The sequence below is a fragment of the Cetorhinus maximus genome, chromosome 2 (genome assembly GCF_964194155.1).
Source record: "Cetorhinus maximus chromosome 2, sCetMax3.hap1.1, whole genome shotgun sequence".
Taxonomy (NCBI): domain Eukaryota; kingdom Metazoa; phylum Chordata; class Chondrichthyes; order Lamniformes; family Cetorhinidae; genus Cetorhinus; species Cetorhinus maximus.
In genome coordinates this window covers 38,423,290-38,448,363 of record NC_135880.1, presented here as the reverse complement: position 1 = coordinate 38,448,363, position 25,074 = coordinate 38,423,290, and the positions used below count along the sequence as shown (strand labels likewise).

Sequence of the window (25,074 nt, the reverse complement as noted above, 5' to 3'; positions counted from 1 at the left end):
TCAGAGTCGACTCATCAACCAATCAGCACCCTTTTCATTTGAAGTGTAAATTGTTGCAATCGTTTGAAATTTGACATTCTTGCATTTGTCCTGATGAATGCAAGATGTGAAGGTTCAGCAACATGTCTCTCTTTTCAGCAATGAACATGAAATAGTTAAATTTTCTACAGCCACATATATAAAAAATGGAAAGTTGGGATAGTATGGACAGGATAAAATCACAGGGACCAGTAGGAAATAGCAGAAATATTAGATCATTACTTTCGTTCAGTATTTACCGGGAAGACAGATCAGGTGGACATGGCATCAGAAGATGAGCTTAGAAATGATATAATCCAAATATAATAAAAAGTGCCATTTCCGGTGCAGATTGATTACAATCTATGCATTTTAAAAGAATCTACAAAAAAGATAGCAGAGGCACATATTTAATAATTCATTTGAAAAAATGGTTTAGTGCTGGAGGACTAGCAAATAACTAATATATTTTTTAAGGGAGATAGAGCATGTCCATGGAACTATTGACCAATCAGCTTAACATTTGTGGGAAAAATAATACAATCCTTACTAAAGGAGAAAATGGAAAAAAAAAATCTCGAAACAAAAAATGCGATACTGAGTAGTCAGCATGGATTTCAAAATGGAAAGTCTTGCTTGAACTACCTCATTGAACTCTTTAAAGAAATAAAATTTAATTCTTTAAAGAAACAAAAGAGGTGCCCATCAGTATCCAACTACACAATGCACAATTACCCCCTTGAAATTACTAAGGAATGCTGTTATTTAGGAATTCACATCCAAAATAATTTAAAGTGGAATGTACAAAGTCAATAAGCAGCCTCTGTGGCATCCAAGGTTTGTCAAGTGGAACTTCCACCACTCTTCAACTACAGTAAAGGAAATGCTGTACCACTTACTTTGTTTCAAACAATTACTCGTGAGATACCAGTGTCTCCCAGTTGGTCACATCACTAGGCTGGCATAGTCTTCAGAACCGAAGAAAGGCCAACAGGTTGACATGCTTCTGTAAAATTTTGAATGGATGATTGAATATTTCTAAGCAGTACATGAAGCCCAAAAGTGACCAAGCTCCAAGAATTCATAACCAACAGCTCCAACTGTATACACCTCAATGTGCTTCCTTTGCTAACTCCTTTTTCCCAAGATCAATTGAGGACTTGAACAACCTTCCACAAACTTTAATCTCCATGGCCTCTAAGGACTCATATAAGGAAGATCTGCTGAACTTCTTAAAATTAATACGATCATTGATTGCACTCATTGTGCACCTCCTGTGAAAATTCCCTAGTGGAAGACTATGGAGGGAAACCTTATCAAGTACCAGAGCAAGTAGACCAGGGTAATGCAGGAGACGTGGCTTACCTAGATTTCCAAAAGACCTTCAATAATATCTTGTAATAGATTAATGAATAAGGTTAGATCACGCAGAGACAGGAGGCAAGGAGCTGAATAGTTAACTAGTTGGTTGCAAGAGAGAAAGCAGAGAGTAAGGTTTAAAGGTAGCTAGTCAAAGTGGCAGGAGGTGGAAGTTAGGTGACATATGGAACATTGCTGGGATGGCTGTTGTTCACAGTTTATATTAACGACTTAAAATTTGGAACCAGAAACACCATTCCTAAATTTGTGAATGACACCAAACCGAAAGGAGTAGTTAGTGCTAAGAAAGACTACTAGAAGAGATTTATAGACTAACAGAATGGACATATAATTGGCAAAGAATTGCAATACAGATAAATGTGAGGTATTACATTTTAGTAAGAAAAATAAAGAGGTCAAATATTATTTGGGAAATAAGAATCCAGATTGGGTATAGGAACAAAAGGATCTGGGAGTACAAATATACATTTCAATAAAAGTAGTGACAGAAATAAATATGGTCAGAAAAATAGCAAACCAAGCACTGGATTTATCTGTAGAGAGATAGAATTGAAAAGTACAGAAGTTATGCTAAATTTGTATTGGATCTTAGTTAAAGCATGCCTAGAGTACTGTCTATAGTTCTGGTTTCCATATTATGTAAAGGAGATAGAGGCATTGGAAAGGGTGCAAAAAAGATTTACAAGGAAGATGCCAGAAATGCAAAGATATACCTATCTAGAAAGAATGAACAGGCTGTGTCTGTTTTCTCTTGAAAAGTGAAGGCTGAGGGGTGACCTAATAGAGATATTTAAAATTTGTGGGTTGCGGACATCGCTGGCTAGGCCAGCATTTATTGCTCATCCCATATGGGTAATAAATGGGCAACATAAGGAGCTATGAGGGTAAGAGGGGGCATGGATTGACATGAGTTGGCATGTTTGATGTTTGGGGATGGGTGAGGGGGCATGGATTGACATGGAGGGTGAGAGGTGGCCATTGAAGGCCTTTTAACTAGCCCATCTTGGCATTCTGTAGTGCCTATGGCCACCTCTGATCTGTGTCCGGAAGAGTCTGGCCTGACTCCATTTCACACCTGCCCTCCCCCCTCAAATCAAAGATCCTGCCATTCAGGGCACTTTTTCCTGAGGTGGACCGGCTGAGCTGTAAAATTTTCTGACTCAAGCTACCCAACTTAGGAGCAAAAATCCTGGCCAGGGTGTTTCCACATGTGTGGAAGAGCAAAACTAGAATTCATCAATATAATATACTCGCTAAGTAATCAAACGGGAAATTCAGCAGAAATTTCTTTGCCCAGATTGCGGAACTTCCTATTGTAGGGAATGGCTGAGGCAAATAGTATAGAGGCATTTAGGAAAAGGCTAGATTAGCTTATGAGAGAGAAGAGAATAGAGGGATATGCTGATAGGGTTAGGTGACGAATACAGAAGGAGGTTCGAGTGGAGCATAAATGCCGGCTTGGATTGGTTGTGCTGAATATCCTGTTTCTGTGCTACATATCCTCACCAGAAATATCTTGCTGTGTGAAAAATAGCTGCATTTTTCCTGTATAATATTTCTGAAATACGTAATAATGTACGTATGAGGACCAACTGTTCAGTTTTTCTGACATGGGGTAAAGTTATGAGTTCATCCTCCCAACGCAAAGGCTCACCTTCCAGGAACACTTATCAGGAGTTCACTGCTGCCATCATTTCCTATACATTCTTTGTTACATGTGGAATTAAAATTAATGAGTGCAGGTGAGTAATGAGTGAGGCCTCATGCCAAGATTTGTGAATTGGCCCTTAATATAAATAAACGGTTATTATTATGGGCTTTGTGCCCAGAAGAAACAAATATGCTGCAATACAATTGAGTGGCCTTGTAAGCACAAGAGCCATGTTTATCTAGTCAGATTATCGGGCTGCTTTGGACCTCTCCCCTACTGATGGATGGAATCTTGTTCAGACCTTGCCCGATGGCCTCTTCTCAGGAAGGCCCGCCGAGCCACGAGCCAATCAAGCAGTGGCAAGGGCACCGATGGGCCTTCCCCTGGAAGCAAGACACCGGGGGTGGGGGAGAGGTGTGGGGAGTCGCACCTAGCAAGAGCTGCCGGCCAATCAGAGGCTGGTAGCTCTTGTGCTCAGCAGTGCCACAGGGGAGGCTGTGGTTGCTGCCGGAATAATACCCACCGGAATGACCCAGGACACAGGTAAGTAATGTGGGGTGGGGGAGGGGAGGGCGGTTGGGCTGCGTGGGTGGGCGGTGGTGGGTTGAAGATTGGGGATCACTGGGAAAGGGAGCAGGGGTGTCAGAAGCAAAATCAGTTGGCTGGCTCTCAGCGGAAAGCCTCATTTCCGATGCCCAGTCGCTCGATCAGGCACTGGATGCCTTTGATCGAGGGAACCCACCCCCCACTTAAGTGTCTCAATTGGTTGTGGGGCGTGTAGGTCGACTATGGGCATTCTTGCACAGGACTTCATTCTGGCGGAGGCGGGAAAGTGGCGGAGTTCAGGTAGGCCACCGTCCTGCCCAAGTACATGCCCTTCCTGCCGCCAAGCTCGCCACCAGCCTGATATTTGTAGGATTGACACTCCCTTTATGGTGTTTTTCAGGTGTCTCATTATTCTTGTATGACTGTCCAAATGTCAAAGCTCCATCTCTGAATAATCACCACCATATCATTCAGGAAATTTAAAGCTATTTTGAAGGATTACATTAATTGCTTTTGCTAATTAGCAAGTGCCCCTCTGCATGTAGCCTCCATCTCATTACAGCCTTGGTTCAAACATGGACAAAAGAGCTGAACATCAGAGGTGAGGTGAGAGTGACTGACCTTGACATCAAGGCAGCATTTGCCCTAGCGTGGCATCAAGGAGCCCTAGCAAAACTGGAGTCAATGGGAATCGGGAAGAAAACTCTCCACTGGTTGGAGTCGTACCTAGCGCGAAGGAAAATGTTTGTGGTTGTTGGAGGTCAATCATCTCAGTTTCTGGACATCACCGCAGGAGTTCCTCAGGGTAGTGTCCTAGGCCCAACCATCTTCAGCTGCTTCATTATTAACCTTCTCTCCATTATAAGGTCAGAAGTGGAGATGTTTGCTGATGATTGCACAATGTTCAGCACCATTCACAACTCCTCAGGTGCTGAAGCAGTCCATGTCCAAATGCAGGAAGACCTGGACAATATCCAGGCTTGGCCTGACAACTGGCAAGTAACATTCACACCACATAAGTGCCAGGCAATGACCATCTCCAACAAGAGAGAATCTAACCATTGCCCCTTGATATTCAATGGCAGTACCATCACTGAATCCCCCATTATCAACATCCTGGGGGTTACCATTGACCAGAAACTGAACTGGATTAGCCATATAAACATAGTGGCTTCAAGAGCAGGTCAGAGGCTAGGAATCCTGCAGCAAGTAACTCACCTCCTGACTCCCCAAAATCTGTCCACCAAGGCACAAGTCAGGAGTGTATTGGAATACCCTCCACTTGCCTGGATGAGTGCAGCTCCAACAGCACTAAAGAAGCTTGACACCATCCAGGAGAAAGCAGCCCGCTTGATTGGCACTCCATCCACAAACATTCACTCCCTCCACCATCGACACACAGTGGCAACAGTGTGTACCATTTTCAGGGTGCATTGCAGGAACTCAACAAGCCTCCTTAGACAGCACCTCCAAACCCACAACCACTATCTAGAAGTACAAGGGCAGCAGACACATGGGAACACTGCCACCTGCAAGTTACCCTCCAAGCCACTCACCTGACTTGGAAATATATCGCCATTCCTTCCCTGTTGCTGGGTCAAAGTCCTGGAACTCCCTCCCTAACAGCACTGTGGGTGTACTTACACCACATAGATTGCAGCGGTTGAGCTCACCACCACCTTCCTTCTCAAGAGCAATCAGGGATGGGCAAAAATTCTGGCCTAGCCAGCGACACCCACATCTCATGAATGAATTTTTTAAAAAGGTGTAAATCAATGGGCCCTTTAGCAAAGATATTCCAGGTCCTAGCACTCCCTTCATGTACTGCAGTCGTTGCTCCTCTTTTGCAACTTCAACTTGCTCCTCCTCAGTTGTACAATGTGCTTCACCAGGAGCTCACTCTGGAAGCACTCCTGGTGGATATATCTTTTTTTTCATCTGAGCTGATGGCCGTTTGGTCAGGAGTATGTGACAGGTGATGTGCCTGCTTCCAAGCTTGTCCTCAGCCCTGGGCATATTTTGTTGGGAAGCCCCTCACACTAAGAGATAAAAAACATATTTTAGCATGCCATATGATGCAAATGGTTCTAAATGCGATGAGGACAGTATTGCCATGCTGCTGTTGGCACATCCTGTGTCAGAGAGTCAGTATTTTTGAACGGACAGTGAGAATAATGTTTTGTTGGGCAGGGCCAAACTGTCCCTAGCTCACACCTTGGATGGCTTTCACCTCTATGATTTCCAGAGGTCTCTCTGATTGACAGATCAGATGGCACAAGGTGGTAGGGGTAACGTCTGTGCAATTTTTTTCTCTCTCTGTTTGTGGGCAGATTCTCTGCTAAAAGCTGATGAAACATGTCCTTTCACCATTTGGGCCTAACATTAATGCCATGGCTTACATTCCACCTTGCCTGAAGGGATGACTACACAGCATGCAAATAATTTAACATGGCATTTTGACTTGGTGGCATAACATATACAAGGGTGTGGCATCACCCTTCTCTGCACCAGGCACAAAATTGAAGCTAGCATTGAAGACATGCAAATGTTGCTGCCTAAGATATTAAGGGTTATTTATGCCAGTGTTTGTTATGCATTTTTGCTGATGTTGGCGACAAAGTACATGTGGCATTTGTACAGGCATAGATTTAATTTGAGTTGTTAGCCCATGGGCTGCCATCCCTTGGTACTCTTCCTTACCCAGAGAATCCTTCCTCTTGTGTTCCTATGACTTTGGGGACAGTGAGTAGGATTGGCCTATATTTTCAGGAGTTTAGAAGAATTAGAGGTGATCTAATTGAAAGGTAAAAAATTTCTTAGATTTCTTGGTGGGGTAGATGCAGAGGAGCTATTATGTTGAATGGAGAGTTTTGAACTAGAGAGTATAGTTTCAGGCTAAGGGAATGGCCATTTAGAGCTGTGATAGAGAATGTTTAGCTGTGTGGTCGGGGTTTAGACATGGTTCTTTGAGGCTTGTCGATCCTCCCAAAGTAAGTTGCTCAAGACAGTAGTTTCTTCAAACCATTATTCTTTATTTACAGCTACTATGTACAGATTGGGACATCTGCACGAGGTTGGAACTTCTCCTCCTTTCAGATCTCTATCACTCAGCCATGTGATGTTACACCATTGTCACGTCAACATCCTGTATGCTTCTGATGTTAACACTTTACATCTCCCTCCCCCCACCACCTATCCCATTCATATTTACATCCTCCTACATCACCCCCCCCTTCCACCCCACCAAAGTCTCAGACTTCGCAGGGTGAGTCTCTGAGATGCCCTGATCTTGTTCTGATCTCCTTCTGATCTCGAGGATATTCCATATTCTCCCTTCTTTCGGTGTGAGTGTTCTTCTCCTGGGTGGTTGTAGAGCTTTGTCTTACTTATTCTTTTTCTTCAGGACCTGAGTAGTAAGCCCAAGTTTCTATTGGCTTTCTTTCCAAGAATATTAAGGCACTGCAATTTCTCCTTATATCCCGGTCTGTCTCAATCCTGTACGACCTCAGTTGTGAGGTTCTTTCGACGATTGTACCTTCCCTCTGTTGGTCTGAGACCCATACTCCCTCCCTGGGCTTCAGCATTGGTAACTCATGTGATTGATCCCTGCGGTTAAGTTTGAGCCTTTGTTTCGCTGTTCTTCCTCATACTGTTTTACCCTTTTGTGGTCGTTAATGGTGATATTGGGTTTAAATTTTTGTGTTAGAGATGGAATGCGTGTTCTCAATCTCCTTCCCATTAGTAACCCTGATGGTGAGAAACCATTTTGTAGTAGTGAGGATTGATAACTCAGAACAGCTAGATTAATGTTTTCATTTTTCTTCAGCAAATCTTTAATGGTTCATACATCTCTCTCAGTTTCTCCCATATGCTTGAGGATAGCAAGGTGAACTAGTTACATTAACAAACCATATTCCTTTGCAAAATTTTGGAATAACTCATTAGCAAATTCCAGCCCACTGTTTGACATTACAATGCCCCGAATGCCATATGTTGCATAAATTCTCTTAGTGATAGAATGACTGCTTCCACTGTGATGCTATGCACTCTGTTTACTTAACTCCACTATAAGTAGTAATCAATGGCAATAAGGAATGTTTTTCCCTTAAATTCAAATAAGTCCATTCCCGGGGCACCCATGGCTTTGATGAAAAAATAAAAAGTAATAGTGGTTCTTTTTGTTCTTGACCATTTACTGTACACATAAGAAAGTTGGAGATCATTTCTTCTATAGAACGAGTAATGCCTAGCCACCAGACTGATTAGTGGACTCCTGCATGACATTTTGCTATTCCTAAATGACCTTGGTGAAGTTTTTGAAGACTATCAAGCCAAAGCGCTCTCGGTATGTCTTCTCTCTTTGAAGGCTAGTAAATTACCAATGATGGTAAGGTGTTCATGAGTGATTAAGGATGTGTATGCTTCAACCTCCTTGATGAAGTGTAAATCCTGATGGTATCCATGACAGTGTGTCTGTGGTTATTTGATTTCCCTTGAACATACTCTGTTATGGGGTCATATCTCATTAACCTCAATCTGAACCTCTGGATTTTGGGCACCATCTTTGCAATTTCTTTCATGTTCAGGAGAGTGAAGAGTCTCTCATGGCCTGTTTTAATTTTGAACTGCAATCCCATAGCATAGTCTGAGAATTTTTTGCACACCCACGCTACTGTCAACGCTTCTTTTCAATTGTGGTGAATCTTTGTTTTATTTCAGTTAGTGACTTTGAGGCATAATAGACTGGTCTGCGCCTGCCGTTTCTTTGCACTTGAAATAATACTGGCCCCAGACGTGTAGACGATGTATCTGCTGCTGCTATGGTTGATAGTTCCGGATCGTAATGTTCCAAGATTTTAAAAGAATTAAAAGTTATTTAATCTTTTCAAAAGCATGTTACTGGTCCACATTCCAGCACCACTGTTGACCCTGTCTCAAAGGCTCATTGACCTTAGCCAAATTTGGTAGGAACTTGCCTACTTTGTTGACCATCCCGAGGAATCTTTGAAGTTCAGTAATGTTCCTGGGTTGTGGAAACTCTCTGATTACTTTTGTTTTGTGTGGATCAACTGTGAATCTAGCAGCTTGTGCTATTTCACTTAGAAATTTGATCGTCGGTTTGGTGAACTCACATTTTTCATTCAGTGTTAGGCCTGCATCCTGTAAGACTCTCAAGACTGCTCTTAGCCTGTAGTCATGTTCTTCTCTTGTGAAGCCATGTACAAATATGTCATCCATATGGCATACTACTCCTTCTATGCCTTCTAAAGTGTGAGACATTTTTCTCTGGAAATTTTCTGGAATGGACACAATTGCCAAGGGTAATCTATTGAAACAATAATCACCAAGTGGCATCAGCAATCTGGATTCTTTGTCCAGAGGCAACTGCCAAAATCCATTGTTCACATTCAATTTGGTAAATAAAAGTACTCTTGGCTAGTTTGGCAAGATTCTCATCCACTGAGCGTGGATCTAACATTCCACTGATTTGCTTAGTTGAGTTAAATCCACACAGATTCATACAGATGCGATTGGCTTTGAGACCGTGACCATTCCTGAACACCATTTTGTTGACATGGTGACCGGTGAGATAACCCCTTTCTGCTGCATCTTCTCAATTTCACCCTCGACTTTTTCCAAGAGTGGATGGGGGATTTTCCTTGGTGTAAACAGGCAAATTGGTTTAGCATCAGCCTCATAGGATGATATGGTACTCGATCTTTAGTTTTGCGAGCCCTGTAAACAATTTCAGAAATTCATTTCTGAATGTAGTACTGTAATGCTCATTAGCAACTTCGTCCACTTTACAGATTAGCTTCAATTTTAAGCCTGCCTTTCTGCTTGGTAGAGAGCATTCTTGATTTCGAATGACATTAAGAGGTTCGAGGATTTCACAGAATCATAGTCGCAGAACCTTTACAGTGCAAAAGGAGGCCATTCAGCCCATCGAGTCTGCACTGGCTTGTTGAAAGAACATTCTACCTAATCCCACTCCCCTGCCTCATCCCCATAACCTTGCACATTCTTTTTTTTTCAGATAGCCATCCAATTCTCTTTTGAATACCTCGATCGAGCCTCCCTCCACCGTCCTTTCAGGAAGTTTGTTCCAGGCTCCAACCACCCTCTGGGTGAAAAAATCTTTCCTCACATAACTTATACTCCTTTTGCTCATTATTTTGAGTCTGTGCCCTCTAATTCTTGATGTACTCTTGAATGGGAACAGTTTCTCACTATTTACTCTGTCCATACCCCTCAGGATCTTGAATACCTCTATCAGGACTCCCCACAGCCTAGGAAAACAGTCTCAATCTCTCCAATCTATCCTCATAGCTACAGTTCTTCATCCCGGGAATCATTCTTGTGAATCTCTTCTGTACTCTCTCCAATGCCTTCACACTCTTCCACAAGTATGCTGCCCAGATTTGGACACAGTACTCCAGATGAGGCCCAACTAGTCTCTTATACAAATTTAACATGACCTCCTTACTCCTGTACTCAATGCCTCTATTAATAAAACCTAGCATATTATATGCATTATTAACTGCTCTCTCAACATGCCCTGCCACCTTCAATGACTTATGTACGTATACACCGAGGTCCCTTTGTTCGTACACCTCCTTTAGAATTCGTCCCTTTATTTTATACTGTCTCTCCACATTCTTCCTGCAAAAATGAATCACCTCACACTTCTCTGCATTGAACATCATCTGCCATTTGTCTACCCAATCCACCAATATGTTTATGTCCTTTGGAAGCTTGAGGCTATCTTCATCACAATTGACAATGCTTCCAATCGTATCATCCGCAAATTTTGAAACCATGCCCTGAACACACAGTCTAGGTCATTAATATATATCAGGAAGAGCAAGGGTCCCAACACTGACCGTGGGGAACTCCACTACAGACCTTCCTCCAATCTGAAAAACAACTATTTATCACTACTTTCTGTTTCCTGTCACTCAGCCAATTTCTGATCCAAGTGCCTACTTTCCCTTATATGCCATGAGCTAGAATTTTGCTCACAAATCTGTTGTGTGGCATTGTATCAAATGCCTTTTGAAAATCCACATACACCACCTCCTCTCTCACCTTGACCTGGGTAGCAGCCTCTTCCTTTATAAAGGCAGATGCAAAGTATTCGTTCAACACCTCCACTACTTTTCTTGCCTCCACATGCAAGTCTTCTCTTTTATCCCTAATTGGCCCTACTCTTTCTTTTACCACCCTTTTATTATTTACATGCTTATAGAAGGCCTTGGGATTCCCTTTTATGTTAGTTGCTAGTCTCTTTTAATGCTCCCTCCTTGCTTTTCTGATTAGTTTTCTCACTTCCCCTCTGGTCCTTCTATATTCAGCCTGATTCCCCATTGTATTTTCTACCTGACATCTGTCACGCACATAATTCTTCCTTTTCATCTTCACCTCTATCTCTCTCATCATCCAGGGTGTTCTAGGTTTATTTGTCCTACCTTTCTCTTTCAAGGGAATATACCTTGATATTGCTTGCAATACTATCTCTTTGAAGGCAGCCCATTGTTCAGCCACCATCTTTTCCACCAACATTTGATTCCAACTCACTCAACTCAAATGCGTTCTCATCACATTGAAGTTGGCTTTTCCCCAATTAATTATCCCTGCTCTGGATTGCTCCTTGTCCATCTCCATGGCCAACCTAAACCTTATGATACAATGGTCACTGTCCCCTAAATGGTGTCCCACTGATGTTTGATCCTCTTGGGCCAACTCATTCCCCAGAACCAGGTCCAATGGTGCCTGCCCTCTCGTTGGACCAGAAACATACTGCTCCAGAAAATTATCTTGAACACACTCCAGGAACTCTCGTCCTTCTTGTTCCTTTGCACTATTCCTAACCCAGAGTACATTTGGATATTTGAAGTCCTCCATTATAATTGTTCTATAATTCTTGCACCTCTCTGTAATTTCTTTACAAATGTGTTTCTCTATATCCCTTCCACTAGTTGGTGGTCTATATACTACACTGATCAATGTATTGCACCTTCTTCATTCCTTCGTCTAGTCAGAGAGATTCCACCCTTGACCCCTCTGGAACACCCTCTCTCTCCAGTACTGTAATGCCATCTTTAATCAATACAGCCACTGCCGCTCACCCACACCCCCCACCCCCTTTTCTTCCTTTCCTGTCTCTCCTAAATGCCTTGTACCCAGGAATATTTAATGTCCAGTCCTGTCCTTCTTTGGCCAGGTCTCTGTTATGGCAATAATATCATGGTTCTATTTGTCAATCTGTGCCTGTAGTTCACCAATCTTATTAACCACACCTCATGCATTCATACACATGCACATTAATCCTGATTTAGGCTTTTTAACTTTCCCCCTTGCTCTGACCCCATCTAATGACTTACTATAGCCTACTCTAGTTCCATCAAACTCTCCAAATATTCTATTTACCTTGATACTACTCTCTGATATATCCTCCTTATCAGTCCATACTTCTCTACTTGCCACTGCCAGTTTTTCTCCTCTCCTCTCTGAATTTCCCCTCAGGTTCCCATCCCCCTGCCAGTCTAGTATAAACCCTCCCCAATAGCACTAGCAAAACTCCCCACGAGAACATTAGTCCCAGTCCTGTTAAGTTGTGGCCCGTCCTTCTTGTACAGGTCCCACCTGGCCCAGGACTGGTCACAATGCCTCAGAAATCTAAAACCCTCCCTTTTACTCCATTTCTCCAGCCACACATTAATCTGCTCAATCTTCCTATTCTTATGCTTACCAGCATGTGGCACTGGGAGTAATCCTGAGATTACTGCTCTGAGGTCCTGCTTTTCAATTTCCTTCCTGAAATCTACTTTCAGGACTTTGTCCCTTTTCTTGCCCATGTCATTGGTCCCAATGTGGACCTTGACCTCTGGCTGCCCGTCCTTCTCCAGAAGAATGTCCTGCAGCCACTCTGTGACATCCTTGACCCTGGCACCAGGGAGGCAACATACCATCCTGGAGTCACGTCTACAGTCGCAGAAACACCTGTCTGCTCCTCTAATTATGGAATCCCCTACCACTATAGTGCTTCCACTCTTCTACCACCCCTCCTGTGCAGCTGAGCCACCCATGGTAACACGAACTTGGCCCCTGCTGCAGTCCTCTGAGGAACCATCTTGCTCATCAGTATCCAAAATGGAAAAGCAGTTAGACAGCGAGTTAGCCTCTGGAGAAATCCTTCATTACCTGCCTGTTTCTCTTAGATACTCTGGCGGCCACTCTCTGCCTGCCTGCATGCTTTTTAGCTGTGTTGGGACCACCTCTCTAAACATGCTATCCACGTAATCCTCAGCCTTGCAGATGCACCTCAGTGACTCCAGCCGTCACTCAAGTTCTGCAACCTAGAGCTCAAGTTTCTGCAGCTGGTGACACTTCCTGCAGATATAGTCATTGAGGGTACTTTGTGCCTGCATGACTTCCCACATCCCACAGGATGCACACTCTACATGGCCAAGCTGCACTGACATACCTTAAACTTTATATTAATTGTTTACTCATCTGTCACTCGCCAATCGTCTCCTCCACTCCCTCTTGCGCTCTTTATGAAGTCTCGCTGCTCCCTACTTGCACTCTTTATGAACTTTCCCTGCTCTCTCCCTCTCGCGCCCCTTTATGAAGTCTCACTGCTCTCTCCCTCTCATGCCTCTTTACGAAGTCTCGCTGCTCTCTCCCTCTCGCGCTCTTTATGAAGTCTCTCTATCTTATATTTCAACTTTGCCATGAGTTGACCTTTCACTTTCAATGCAGTCCACCAGAACCCTGTAATTTGATAGATGAGTATTGCAATGTAATCTGTTTGAGCCATTTGACTTCACCTGATAAAATAGAAACCCTTGTTCCTGTGCCTAATTTAAACTCTGTGGGGTGTCCATCGTCTTTGAGTTTAATACCCCAGTATTTATTTTCAGTGTCATAGACCTCACCTAGGAAGGTTATTTTCTTTGTTTGTGGCTTTTCCATTTCTTGTATGCGGCTTTGTTTTAAAATTGGCTGTGTTTGCTGCCAACACTGTGCATGCACAGTTGCACTGTTTTACTCCGTGACATCATTGCAACGCCACAGTGAACTTAATCACCATTGTCAGGTTAACTCAATACATTTAAACAGATGCCTCGTCAAATAATTAGTTGAAAAAGAGCATTATGGAGACTGTATATTGTTCCACTTTACCGCATTTTAAAATGCAAACAGACATTTAACCAACAAAAAGTGATAGTGTCTTCAAAGTTTTCGCACGGTGACTGGGATCTTAATTTGACCTTTAGTCATTTTGCTTCAGATTTGATTGCAGACTGGACTCCTTCTATTAAAAAAAAAGACACAAACTCAGTGTTACTGCTCCCACCTAACATGAACATTCACCTTTTCAAAACAATCTGTGTTTAAGTGCTTGCTAACTAACTTTCAGCCGAGGCCAAGGTGGGGTAGGGTGGGTGGGAGGGGCTTTAGCAAAACATTACCAAAGCGATCCTTCCGTTGGTGTGTCTGAGTCATGGTGAATCCAGCAGCTGGCTGGATAAACATCAATATTGGGAACAACGTACAACACTACCAGGGATGCCAGCCTCTTTGAATTGTCTGTAAATCATTAAAGGCAATTCTAAAGAGGTCACAGGTGAGCAGAAAAGAATCCAGAGCTCTTCCAACCTCAAACTAAAGGCGGCAATGCCAATTACACACAGCAAAAAAAGAAGTTTTTATTCAGGACCACAGGTCAGAATCAGCTCTGCAATTATGATCGCAAACCCGCATCAAACACATACACTGGGGTGCAGCATCACTGGTTTCCTGCACATGCACGGACCAGGGTGCTTGTGCAGACAGTGTATCGGCAGCCATCTTGCGTTGGCAGGAGACACAGTGTTTAAAATTTTCTCCCTCTTCTTACAGGTTGTCAGCATTTTTGAACAACTGTTTTGAAGTGGGCGATTTTTCCACAGATGTGGCACTCTGCTCTCCCTGTTGGGCATTCTTCTCGCTCATGCAGTTTGGTCCTGCCACACCTAAGACATTTCAAGATGGTAGCTGGCGCACTATTCCCTGTTTTGGCAGATTTAGGCTTTGGCCGAGTAGTGGATAGTTTAGAGGATAGCCATGATCTCCAAGACAATATAGATGTGTTGGTGGAGTGGGCAGTAAAGTGGCAGATGGATTTTAACATAGAGAAGTGTGAGGTCATACATTTAGGGAGGTCAAACAGTTACAGGGATTACACAATAAATGGGAATATACTAAGAGGGGTAGATGAAGTGAGAGATCTTGGCGTACAATTACACAGGTCCCTGAAGGCAGCAGTTCAAGTAGACAAGGTTGTAAAGAAGGCATATGGAATACTCTCCTTCATTGGCAGAGGTATAGAATATAAAAGTAAGGATATAATGTTGGAATTGTATAAAACACTGGTGAGGCCACAACTGGAGTATTGCGTGCAGTTCTGGTCACCACATTACAGGAAGGACGTAATAGCTCTGGAGAGAGTGCAGAGGAGATTTACAAGAATGTTGCCAGGGTTAAAAAAGTGTAGCTATGAGGAGAGATTGGATAGGTTGGGTTTATTTTCTTTAGAACAAAGAAGGCTGAGAGGTGACTTGATTGAGGTGTACAAAATTATGAGGGGAATAGATAGAGTGGACAGGATAAAATTTTTTCCCTTGGTGGAGAATTCTAGAACCAGGGGACATAGATTCAAGATAAGTGGCAGAAGCTGTAGGGGGGACACGAGGAAGAACTTTTTTACCCAGAGGGTAGTGGGTGTCTGGAATTCGCTGCCCAAGTTGGTGGTCAAGGCAGAAACTCTAAACTCTTTTAAAAAGTACCTGGATCTGCATCTTAAGTGCTGTAAGCTGCAGGGCTATGGGCCGGGTGCAGGAAGGTGGGATTAGAAAGGGCGCCTGGGTGTCCTCGGGCTGGCGTGGACAAGATGGGCCGAATGGCCTCCTTCTGTGCTGTAATTTTTCTATGGTACTATGGTGTGCTTTCTCTCTCATGGCCTACAAACTGAATGGTCTCACTTGATCTTCTCCATGTGACCTCCTTCTCCATGAATAAGCTCCTGATAGTGTTTTCTAAGCTCAATTTGCCTCAAAACTTGTACTGCCTTTACTGGTGTTAAATCCTTTCTTGTCTGGAAGAGATCTGGCAATGCTCTGCCTGGGAGCCCTGCCACGACCCTGTCATGAATCAATTTATCCTTTAAGGTTCCATAATCACAGTTCCCTGCTAGGTCATTGATGAATGGATCCATGCTTTCACCTGGTCTTTGCTTTCTCTTGTTAAATTTAGCCCTTTCAATTATTAGGTTCTGACAGATGCTGAAATATGAATCAAAAGCTTGCAGGACTTCTTCATAAGAAGTTGAAGTCTCATCAACCTCTCCTGCCTTGATATCATGTCATCAGCAATAGATCCAATTGCATAAAGTAGTGTACTGACCTGGTATTTTTGACCTTTTTTGTGTAAGCCAGAAGCATGTATGTACCTTGTGGACTTCTTTCACTAGCTGTCCCAGTTCAGGATCTGTTGTGAGCCTTCAACATTCCAAAATGGTTCTGGGAGTGGTAATGTGAAATCCATGCTTCTACTGAGCCCTGGAATTATTGCTGCTTCACTGATGCTGCTTGTTGCTTCAGATCTGTGCACACTACTGTACGGACAATAGGTCTGTGTCCCAGCTTGCATCTGCTGTACCCGCGATGCTCCGACTTCATGGTGGATCTTGAATTGCATCCTAGGATATTAAAGGAAGTAGCTGCAGAGATAGTGGATGCACTGGTAGTAATCTTCCAAGAATCCTTAGATTCTGGAAAAGTCCCAGAGGATTGGAAAATTGCCAATGTAACACCTTTATTCAAAAAGAGAGGGAGACAAAAACAGATAACTATAGGCCAGTTAGCTTAACATCTGCCATTGGGAAAAAGTTAGAGTCTTTTTTAAAGGATGTAGTAGCAGAGCATTTAGAAATGCATAATATAATCAGGCAAAGTCAGCATGGCTTCATGAAGGGGAAATCATGCCTGACAAATTTATTAGAATTCTTTGAGAAGGTAACAAGCAGGATAGATAGAACCAGTAGATATTTGGATTTCCGAAAGGCATTCGATAAGGTACCACACATAAGGCTACTTAATAAGATAAGAGCCCATGGTGTTGAGGGTAATATATTAGCATGGATAGAGGACTGGCTAACTAATAGAAGACAGACAGTTGGGATACGGGGGGAATTTTCAGGATGGCAACCTGTAACTAGTGGAGTGCCACAGGAATCAGTGCTGGTGCCACAATTCTTTACAATATATATTAATGACTTGGATGAGGGAAGTGAATGTACTATCGCCAAGTTAGCGGATGACACAAAAATTAGGTGGGAGGACAAGTGGTGAAGATGATACAAAGAGCCTACAGAGGGATATAGACAGGTTAAGTGAGTGGGCAAAAACGTAGCAGATGGAACATAATGTGGGAAAATGTGAGGTTATGCACTTTGGCAGGAAGAATAGAGGAGCTGAATATTACTTAATTGGAGAAAGACTGAAGAAAGCTGCAGCACAGAGGGATTTGGGGGTCCTCGTGCATGAATCCCAAAAAGCTAGCATACAAGTTCAGCAGGTAATAGGTCAGGCAAATGGAATGTTGGCCTTTATTTCAAAGGGAATGGAGTATAAAAATAGGGAAGTCTTGCTAAAACTATACAAGGCACTAGTTAGGCCGCACCTAGAATACTGTGAACAGTTTTGGTCCCCTTATGTAAGGAAAGATATACTAGCATTGGAGGCAGTCCAGAGACTAGGTTGATCCAGGGTATGGAGGGATTTTATTATGAGGAGAGGTTGAGTAGGTTGGGCCTGCACTCATTGGAGTTTAGAAGAATGAGAGGTAATCTTATTGAAACATGTAAGATTCTTAGGGGGCTTGACAGGGTAGATGCTGAGAGGTTGTTTTCCCTTGTGGGTGTGTCTGGGACCAGATGGCATAATCTCAGAGTGAGGGGTCACCTTTTTAAAACAGAGATGAGGAGAAATTTCTTCTCTCAGAGGGTTGTTAATCTGTGGTATTCTTTACTGCTGAGGGCTGTAGAGGCTGGGCCATTAAGTATATATTCAAGGCTGAGTTAGACAGATTTTTGATCAGTAAGGGAATCCAGGGTTATGGGGAAAAGGCAGGAAAGTGTAGTTGAGGATTATCAGATCAGCCATGATCTCATTGAATGGCGGAGCAGACTTGATGGGCTGAATCAACTACTTCTCCTATGTCTTATGGTCTTTTGGTCTTTCGTCCTTATTTCAAGTATCTCTTGGCATGCCAGGTCTGTAGCTTCTTCTTAAGGTTCTCTGGGGCTTTTACTCGCTGTCTGCTGCCACCATGTTTTATTGTGTGGTCAGGGTGTGGACAGGAGTCTTTGGGGCTTGCCTATTCTCCCGAAGTAAGCTGCTTGAGACTGTAGCTTGTTAAAACATTACTCTTTAGTTACAGCTATTATGTACATATTAGGACTGCTGCACAAGGTTGGAATTTCTCCTTCTTCCAGATCTCTTATCACTCAGTCATGTGATGTTACACCATTATTACATCAGCATCCTGTGTGCTCCTGATGTTAACCTACAGGGAGAAATTCCATCACTCAGAGGGTTGTGAGTCTTTGGAATTCTCTACCCCAAAGTGCTGTGGATTCTTAAATGATGAGTATATTTAAGATAGAGATCAATAGATTTTTTTGCACCATGTGAGATTTTTTGTTAGTCGGGCATTGATGGATGTCACTCGTAAGATAAACAGTTGTTACCCATCCCTAATTGCCCTTTGAGAAGATGGTAGTGAGCCATCTTCCTGAACTGCTGCAGTCCATGCATTATAGCTGTTCGGTAGGAAATTCCAGAATTTTGACCCATTGACAATAAAGGAACAACACTATAGTTCCAAGTCAGGATGATGTGTGACTTCATAGGATCATGGAATGGATACAGCACAAATTGAGACCATTCAACCCATTGTATCTGTGCTAACTCTCTGAAGGAGAAATGCATCTAGTGCCACTCCCTGCTTTCTCCCCATAGTCCTGCACTTTCTTCCTTTTCAGATAATATCCCCTTGAAGGGGAACTTGAATCACAGAATCACACAGTGCAGAAGAGGCCCTTCGGCCCATCGAGTCTGCACTGACATGTGAGAAACACCTGACCTACCTACTTAATCCCATTTACCAGCACTTGGCCCATAGCCTTGAATGTTATGATGTGCTCATCCAGGTACTTTTTAAAGGATTTGAGGCAACCCGCCTCCACCACCCTCCCAGGCAGTGCATTCCAGACTGTCACCACCCTCTGGGTAAAAAGGTTTTCCTCACATCCCCCTAAACCTCCTGCCCCTCACCTTGAACTTATGTCCCCTTGTGACTGACCCTTCAACTAAGGGGAACAGCTGCTCCCTATCCACCCTGTCCATGCTCCTCATAATCTTGTACACCTTGATCAGGTCACCCCTCAGTCTTCTCTGCTCCAGCGAAAACAACCCAAGTCTATCCAACAGATCGACAAGGTGCTGGTGTTAACCATGCACATGCTTCCCTTGTTCTTCTAGGTGATAGAGGTGGTGGGTTTGGAAGGTGCTGTTGAAGGAACCTTGGCGAGTTGCTGCAGTGCATCTTGCATATGGTACATACTGATGTCACTGCATGGGTGGTGGAGGGAGTGAAAGTGCAAGGTGGTGGATGGGATGCCAAATCAGGCTGCTGCAGGCTGCTTTGTCCTGGATTGTGCAAAGCTTCTTGAGTGTTCAGGCTGCACTGATCCAAGCAAGTGGAGAGTATTCCATCACGCTCCTGACTTGTGCCTTGTACATGGTGGACACCGTCTGGAGAGCCAGGGATTGAGTTATTGCTGCAGAGTACCCATCCTCTGACCTGCTCTTGGTGCAGTTAAGTTTCTGGTCAATACTGGTCCCCAGGATGTTGATAGTGGGGGACTTAGTGATGGTAATGATAAAGAAGTTAAACTCTTTCTTGTTAGAGATAATGGTTGCTTTGCACTTGTGTTATGTGAATGTTACTTGTCACTTATCAGTCAAGCTTGAATGTTGTCTCAATTTTGCTGCATGCAGGCACGGACTCCTTCAGTACCTGAGGATATTTGGGATAGCGGGTGGGAAAGTGAAGTTCAGCCACGATCTTACTGAATGGCAGAGGAGGCTGGATAAGCTGTATGGCTTAATCTCGCTCTTGTTTCTTTTGATTTTTATGAGACAGCTTCTACCCTCAGATGCATGCTGCTGGGCATGCTGCACATTTGGTCATAGAGGAGAGATATTCTTTGCCCTATTTATAGCTGGATGTTTTGTTGGAAGGAGCGAGGAAGAACAGCACACATCAACTGGTAATTCAATCTTCACAGCAGTAGTCAGCCACAGTGTAGAGCATTGTTTCCCTTGTTTTCCTTACTTCCCCATCACTTGTATCCAGAGTGCTTCATGCACTCATGGAGAATGCATGCCAGTGATAATTATTTAAATTAGCTGACCTTACTGAATCCAGTAATAAGAGCTCCCCATTTCCCTTGTACAGATTTCCTCGCATACTGTGATCCTTGATCTAAGTTGCAATCAGAGTCAAACTTTATTATGTCTTGTTTAGCTCTTTAAGCAATTATGGATTTAATATTGGGGGGAGAAATTGGAATCACAGGTACAGTACAGGGAGGGAAAGAGAGAAAGAGTTAAAGATTAGTGCTGAATTATTAGAGAATTATTGTTTTATAATGTTTTATTCATTCTGATGCCTCCAGGAAAACTGTCATGATGTGAGTAACACATGGTTTCACTAAAATGCATTAGGTGTTTTGCAAGTCAGGTGGTAAGGACTGGAATTCACGAGTTGCACTCTTGAAATAAAAATAGTCAGAACATTGGCTACTTGTTTTTCCACATTAATATGCTGCCTTAGGCCACCAAGATTTCAGTTCTGTTATGCTGATTCCACTAGGCAAGTCATAAACTCTCATTTTCACAGTTTAGAGAGCACGGAAAGCGTGACTTTTGGATCACCAATGATTTAAAGGGGTAATGGGTTTCGATTTGAGACCTCCAAACCCACCCTAACCCCAACCCATTTTTCTGAATTACAAACATACGAACATGCAAATTAGGAGCAGGAAGGAGTAGGCCACTCGGCCCCTTGAGCCTGCTCCGCCATTGAATAAGATCATGGTTGATCTGATTGTAACCGCAACTCCAAATTCCCACCTACCCCCATAACCTTTCACCTCCTTGCTTATCAAGGATCTATCTAGCTCTGCCTTAAAACTATTCAAAGACTCTGCTTCCACCGCCATTTGAGGAAGAGAGTTCCAAAGACTCACAACCCTCAGAGAAAAATTTTCTCCTCATCTCCATTTTAAATGGGCGACCCCTTATTTTTAAACAGTGACCCCTAGTTCTAGATTCTCCCACAAACGGAAACAGCTTTTCCACATCCACCCTGTCAAGACCCCTCAGGATCTTATATGTTTCAATGAAGTCACCTCTTACTCTTCTAAACTCCAGTGGATACAAGCCTAGCCTGTCCAACCCATTCTCATAAGATAACCCTCCCATCCCAGGTATTAGTCTAGCAAATTTTCCCTGAACTGCTTCCAATGCATTCACATCCTTCCTTCAGAGGAGATCAATACTGTACACAGGACTTCAGATGTGGTCTCACCAATGCTCTGTATAATTGAAGCATAACCTCTCTACTTTTATATTCAATTCCCCTCGCAATAAATGATAAAATTCTATTAGCTTTACTAATTACTTGCTGCACTTGCATACCAACCTTTTGCAATTCATGTACTAGGATGCTCAGATCCCTCTGCATCTCAGAACTCTGCAATCCCTCACCATTTAGATCATGAAGAATCCTGTTTTGGACACCATGACATCGGCTCCGTAGCCTTGAGTATCTAAACAGCAAGTCTTTATTAACAACTCATAACTGTATACATATATACAGTGGAGGGTACAGGTATGGTGCTGACTCCATCCTAGGTCTCTACACACCTCTGTCCATCTCTAGACTGACCCTGGCTCTAGGCATGTGCCTTCTTACATCACTGTGTGGATAGTGCTGTCCTCAGCCCCACATTGACTTTGTATGTAGCCCAGACCCTAAACTATACCTCCCCCAAGTCTTTATCCCATGGAAATAGAGTTTACTTTAGTTTATTTCAAGTCTTACATTGTTATAAGTCTTGTGAATTTACTTTATTGTTATAAACTTAATGCTATTCCAACATTATTGCTATTAAACTATTAGCATTAACAACATTCTCACTACCCCATCTCCCACCTTCAAGTCTTTGAAGTTAGAGGTTCAGGCGATCTAGAGGCCTTGTAACCGTTCCACATTGCGTTCGCTGTTCTGTCGGGGAAGTGGTAGGCTCTGGTGGTTCTGGTTCTTGTTGTTGGCTTGGAGGTTGGACTACCATTTGGTATGCTTTCATCCATTTCTTCCATTGCTCGATGTTAAACCACACCTGGTTGGTCTGGCTGGCTTGGCAGTGCCTGGTTATTGTTACTCTTGGTTGTTTCTTGTGGGGTGGATGAAAATTTTATTCATCTGCTTGGCAGTGTCTTTTCTTTTTTTTCCGTTTGGGCCATTGGGAAGCTCTCTAAGGCTGAGGAAGGTAGTTCCTGTGGCAAGAAGAAGGTTGAGGAGCATGCTCACCTCTGTTTTTTGCTATTGGTGCGAGACTGCCATGAGATTCCAGCATCCCTTGTGGTTCTGGCACGCTGGCTGGAAGTTGCCGTGTGTGCACAGTAGTTGGTGAGACTATCAACTGTACCATCATCGTAGTTGGAGGTAGAGGCTCCTCAGACTGATGATCCTTCTCTGGTACCAATTCTACTGGAGGTACTATGGTAATCTTGTGTGAGTAAGTTGGTCTGACCATTGGGGACTTTTGAATGATTTTGGACAAACCTGCTCCACAAAAAGAGAAGAGATCGCAGGTGAAAGCAGAGTCTGTGTTTGAGGACTCAGGACCGTGCTGTTCTGGATGGCTAACGATAGTGGTAGTCTTGATATCTTCTGCTGTCTGGAGGAGATCTAGGGCTATGCAGGCATCCCTGCTCAGAAGAGAGAAATGCTGATTCCGGACAACATACGTCAGCTCAAAGATCTTTTGTTGCCGTATCTCTGTGGTTCCAGGGTCATGCCGATGACCGGGAGTCAGACTTCCCTGCTCCATAAAGTGGTGTGTCTGTCGTTCGAATCTAAAGGCATTGAAGCCATGGTTCCTCGTCTGACAGGACTGCCAAACTGACAACTGAATCTAATTTAAAATTTGTTACATGACAATTTACCAGGATGTCAGCATTCCAAAATGAAGAGCTGCATTCTCTGATGTCACCCAAGAAACATGGTTGTATGTCTTCAGGGTTTTAGTCTCGACCTTGTGGATTACCTTTGGGATGTCTATGCAGTGTTGGGGCTTTGACTTGCACAGTTTACCTAAGTGTCCCTGTCGGTTGCAGTGGAAGCATTGGGCAGTGCTCATAGGACACTGATCTCTCCTGTGAGGGAGCTTCGCACTGCAGTGCTGGCAAGGTCGCTCTGCTGGGCGGTTCAGGAATTGCTTTCCTTGACTTGGATGGTCCCTGCATTTCCCTGATATGGTGGACTGAGGGTTGGTTTCTGCCCTAAGTAATGTTGTCTCCCCTTAGGATCGTCCTGTGTATTTCATGTAGCTCAGACAATTTGACTCGCTGGATTGCCTTGTCTAGGGTAAGGTCATCTTTAGCTTGTAGGAAGTCAAAGAGTGAATCGTCTGCAACACCCACCACAATTCTGTCTTGGATAAGCTCAGACTTTAAATAGTCATATTCACAACCCTCTGCCAACCTGTAGAGATCGTGTAGGAAGGAATTGAGAGGTTCTCCGGGCAGTTGGACTCTCAATAAATTTGGCTCCCTCCAATATTTCATTGGATCGCAGGTTGAAATAAACACTGAAGGATTTTAAAACATCAATAAATTTGGCTGATGACTTGTCAATAGCTTGCCATGCAATGATGTCATCTGCAATTGGCCCAATCGAGTAAAGAAGTGTATTGACTTGTTCTGCCTCTGATTTTTTATTTCGACCTGTAGCAACGCTGTATCTTAAAAATCTTGTCCCCCAAAAATTCTAATTCTATGACTGGTCTGGGCCATGGGTGAATTCCAGCGGAGAAGCAAGTGTGGAATTGTGATCCATTTTGAAGATTTACAAAAGTGCGGGTATAGCTTTAGGAGATTACAGGCTTCAAGATAACGTCGCCGTTCACTGCCGAAAATAGATTTTCCTGTGCTTGCTGATTTTTGGCAAGCTTTCCAAAATGGCGGCGGCATGCTCCTGCCTAAAGGAGAAGGGTCCGCAGTGGCTGCGTGGGTCGGCTGGCTGCCAACTTAACTTAATCAGCGGTCTGGTGTTGTGAGTCAGGACGCGTAGAAACGAACCGTAGGCTTGCTGTTTAGGAAATTGGACGGTCATGAGGTACCAACTGTAGACGAAATTAATTATTAATTTAATTTTTTTTCTCTTCGCTGAATTTGGGAGCCACGTGTTGAGAATCGGAGTTGAGGATCGGGATTAACAACGGGTCTCTTTCAAACGGTGCTTCTGACTGAATGAATGAAAAGGGGTTTCTCAGGACTGGCTGGCCTGGAATTTAAAAATATTTATCTCACCCTTGCAGGCTGTGAGCTCTGCTTGCTGTAGCTGGACTTCCAATGGAGAATTTCTCCCCGTCTGTAGCTTCAGTTCAGAATCCATTGAAGGTGTCCCTTTTCTTAGTTTTTCTGCATTCTTGTGAGGCTAAGGGTTTTTGATCCGGACGCTGCCAACATGAAGAATCCTGCTTCAGACACCATGAAGTAGGCTTCGTAGTCTGGAGGATATTAACAGTCCATCTTTATTAACAACTCATATCTATGTACGTATATACCTTATATATATATATATATATATATATATATATATATAAGATATATACCTTAGGATACAGGTATAGAGCTGACGCCATCCTAGGCCTTGACACAGCTCTGTCCATCTCTAGGCTGCCCCTGGCTCTGCGTCATGTGCCTTCTTACATCACTGTATGGGCAGTACTCTACTTAGTCCCACATTAACCCTGTATGTACCAGATCCTACTGCTACAGATAATATGCTTATTTTTTATTCTTAATGCCAAAATGGAAAATTTCACATTTTTCCACGCTATACTCTATTTGCCAGATCTTTGCCTACTCAATTAACCTATCTTTGTCCATTTGTAGCCTTTTTATGCCCTCCTCACTACTTACTTTCCTACCTATCTTTGTATCATCAGCAAATTTAGCAACCATACCTTTGGTCCCTTCATCCCTTCATTTAAAAAAATTGTAAAAAGTTGAGGCCACGGCACTGATCCCTGTGACACATCGCTCATTACATCCTGCCAATCTGAAAATGATCGA

The 25,074-nt window shown here is 43.3% G+C and overlaps 1 protein-coding gene across 1 annotated transcript in view; it reads left to right on the top strand.

Moving 5' to 3' along the window:
- pde8b (phosphodiesterase 8B) overlaps positions 1-25,074 on the top strand; it is a 298,830-nt gene that overhangs the window by 7,952 nt on the left and 265,804 nt on the right. The gene's annotated exons all lie outside the window — the stretch shown is intronic.